The following is a 3446-nucleotide window of genomic DNA, read 5'->3' as shown; positions in this document are numbered from 1 at the left end:
CTCTTCTGTTCTCTTCCCTTCCCTTCCCTTCCCCAGCCCTCCCGGGGCCGCCCTGTGCCGCGCCCCTGGGCCCCAGCCCCTCCGCCCGCGCCCCGGCCCCGGCGCCCGGGCCTCCGCCTGCCACCGACTTTTGCATTGCATTGATCCGCCTTGCGGGTTGCCAGGGCCTAGCCAGAGCGCGATGCCAGTTGACACCCTCCACCCCCGGTGCGGTGAGGTGGTGCGGGCCCAGAACTGTCCTGCTTTTGTGTTTTTAACATTCCCGCCCCCTTCTGTTGCTGCGAAGGAATTTGAGGCTAAGGGGCTGGGCCCTCTAACGCCGAGCAGCCTCTCGACTCTGGGTCTTACAGTGCTACCCATGGATTAACCAGACTGAATGGTTTGAGGGTGAACAGGGTACGCCTTATTCAGATGCTTCTGGAACGTCGAAATTATCTTCTTTGGAGAGAACCATCCCCTCTTTGGGCTTCAAATGCCCAGATTGAGGCGCAGTGATGACAGGATGTGGTGGTCCACTCTGATGTCAATCTTGAGGGCTAGGTATGTCCCAACATCTCTTATTACTGCTACTAATTATTATAATAGCTACCAGTTGCCGAGTACTTAACTGCATGCCAGGCATTGTACAAAGCAGGTTACATACATCGTCTCATTTAATCTTCAAAAACAACCATAAGAGGTAGGCTATTATTATCCCAATTTTCTAGGTGAAGACATTTACACTATGCTGTCTAAATAACTTGGGATCACACTGCTAGAGTGTGGGGGGGAAAGCGATTCAAGCCGTGCTTTATCTTAACCATATGCTGTTACATCTGTTTAGAAGTTGATCCTTGATCATTTTCCCTGACCGCTTTTAGAACCATGTAGCTCTCCGTGTTTTCTGTATTAATTTTAGTATATGAGTAACAAGTTCATTGTGAAAAAAAATCAGAAAATTCACAATGAGTGAAAATAGTTCCAACCATGCTAAGTTTTAATGTAGTGGAATACAACTCTTCCAGACATTATTCTATGCCTCATGTCAAAACAGGTTTTATCAGAGTAGTTTTACATTCCTGAAAAGCTCTTCATTCATCCAACAAATTTTTAATGAGCATACTTTTCTAGATGCTAGAAATTCAGCAGTGAACAAAGCAGTTTACGTCATAGTGAGAGAGACTGACACTAATCAATATAGCTTATGTATCACTAAATACCAGATAATGTCGAGTAATGAGGCAAGTTTTTTGGAAGCAAGTTCATTAGGATAAAGGAATGAATGTGATGTAGATGCCATTTTGATGGAAACACATCTACCTTCAGGCCTACTTAAGGACAGCCTCTTAATACAAGAGCATGTGAATTGAAATCTGACCATTTAATGAAAGAGGCAGCTGTGTGGATTTCTAGAGGATAACTATGCTGGTATTTGCAATAGCCTTAAGATATAGACTTGCTTGGCATGTTGGAGAATAAGCCAGGCCAGCTGCATGGCTGGAGCACAGCAAATTAGAGAAGTAAGATGGAAAATGAAAGGACTGACAGAGTAATAAGGAGATTTGTTTTAAAAGGATCCCTCTGGCAGCTGTGTGGACATAGATGGTAGAGAAGTTAAAATTGCCCTTTCCAGCATAAATTATCCTTTTATACAGTAGTTATTCAACAGATTTTTTTTTTTTTTTTAGATTTATTTACTTATGTATACAAGAGCTGGGGGACAGGTCAGAGGTGCAGGGTACCTGTAAGAGGTTTCACCAGAGACAGAGTGGGGAACAGAACAGGCAGATTGACTGAAATACACTGCTGACGGAAACAGTGGGCAGGACAGGAGAGGTCTGCTGTGCCATGTGGGTCAACCCCCAGCAGCGTATTAAACTCTTGTTGCAATAGCTGCAGGTAGCTAGCTTCATAGTGTTGTACTTTAACCCATTGCAACCCCATGGAGTGCCCTCAACAGATGGTTTATTAACATTGGTGTTTCACCTACACTTTTATATCTTTACAATCACTTTCACAAAGAGAAGCTTCTTCCACAGAGAGAAGCTAGGGTCAGATGCAGAGGACACATCTTCATGTCTTTTTTACCAAAACTGAAAAATTTTGAGACTGATCTGGGCTCATATCTGGAAGTCATGATTGTCAACAAACTTAATATGAATGGAAAAAGAGCCCACATCATCGTGGGATCTGTTCATTAAAAACATAACATTCAAATATTTGAAAATTATCTTTCCTCTTCTAATAATGTTAGACTCTTATTAGAATTCTAAGCCCATTTTGGTCTCTGTGCTTGAGAAAGAGGAAAAATTTAAATGCCCAAAGAGAGGTAGGATAACGCTGATTAAGGCAATTCTTTCCTGGATTCTTGCCTTCAGCAATGTGGTGGAACATGACATCATTTATAAGACCAGCTGAAGAAAGAACAGACATGAAGGAGAAATTAGAAGTTCTGTTTTGGATCTGTGCTTTGCAATCTGAGTGAAAATGACATCTCTGAGATTAGGCCTCAGAGAGGCAAGAGCTAAAATTGTATAACTGTATTAGAATCGCTTGCTGCTGTTGGTTTTGGATGTGTGTCTTCTTCAGACAGAGCTTGAGGACATGCACTGTCTTTTCTTCTTTGTAACCTCAGTGCCCAGAAGTGCATCCTGGACGCATGTTTGTGAAAGAGCAAGTAGAGGCAAAGGTATGGATGGAATCACTCAGGCAAAATGTATAAGGTAAAGCGAGAACATACACCATCTGCTCTCATTGCAGTCCCAGCCTGGGAACGGGGCCTACAAGTAGGGTGACCTTAAGTCCTGATTTGCTGAGGGCACCCTGGTTTATGTCTCTTGTTTCTACATAATTAGTGATCTTGTCGCATTTAACTAAACGTCTCAATTCATACAATATATTATCTGGTCTCTCTTTGTAGAAGGCCCTTTACAGTCCAGTGTCTTCCTATTTCTTTGTCATCACCATCTTGTCTCATACCTCATTCTCAGCCAGAGGGACGTTCCTCCTTTTCTCCTTATGCACCAGTTTTACCTCCAGGTTTCCTTTCCTTTGACCTATGCCTTACTCCTGCATCCCCAAAATCGAGGCTAACTAGCCTTAGTTAGCTTCTGACGCACCCTGTGTCTAGCCTATTGTGGCAGAGATGACTAAGTGCCTTGTTCCTCCCAAGTGCCTTGTTCACCAAACGTGTCTGTAGAGGAACTTGGAAAAAAAAAACACCTTTTGTGAATAAGTATAACCAGTTCATGTTGGGCTAGTATTTCTGAAGACTGGCCTTCAGGTCAGACTTCAAGCCCTTCTACTTTTTTTTTTTTTTAATTACAAAGTTTATTTTTTGCATCATTTTGTACATTTTTTTTTCCATCTCGATTGTAATCCCCACAGGTTTCCCATCACCAAATCACCCGTGTGCCATCACCATAGTCCCGTGTTTTTTTTTTTTTTTTTTCAGAAAATATCACAGG

Source organism: Condylura cristata, unplaced genomic scaffold, assembly GCF_000260355.1.
Source record: "Condylura cristata isolate star-nosed mole 26May11 unplaced genomic scaffold, ConCri1.0 scaffold00017, whole genome shotgun sequence".
Classification (NCBI taxonomy): Eukaryota; Metazoa; Chordata; class Mammalia; order Eulipotyphla; family Talpidae; genus Condylura; species Condylura cristata.
Note: the sequence above shows the minus strand (reverse complement) of the source record.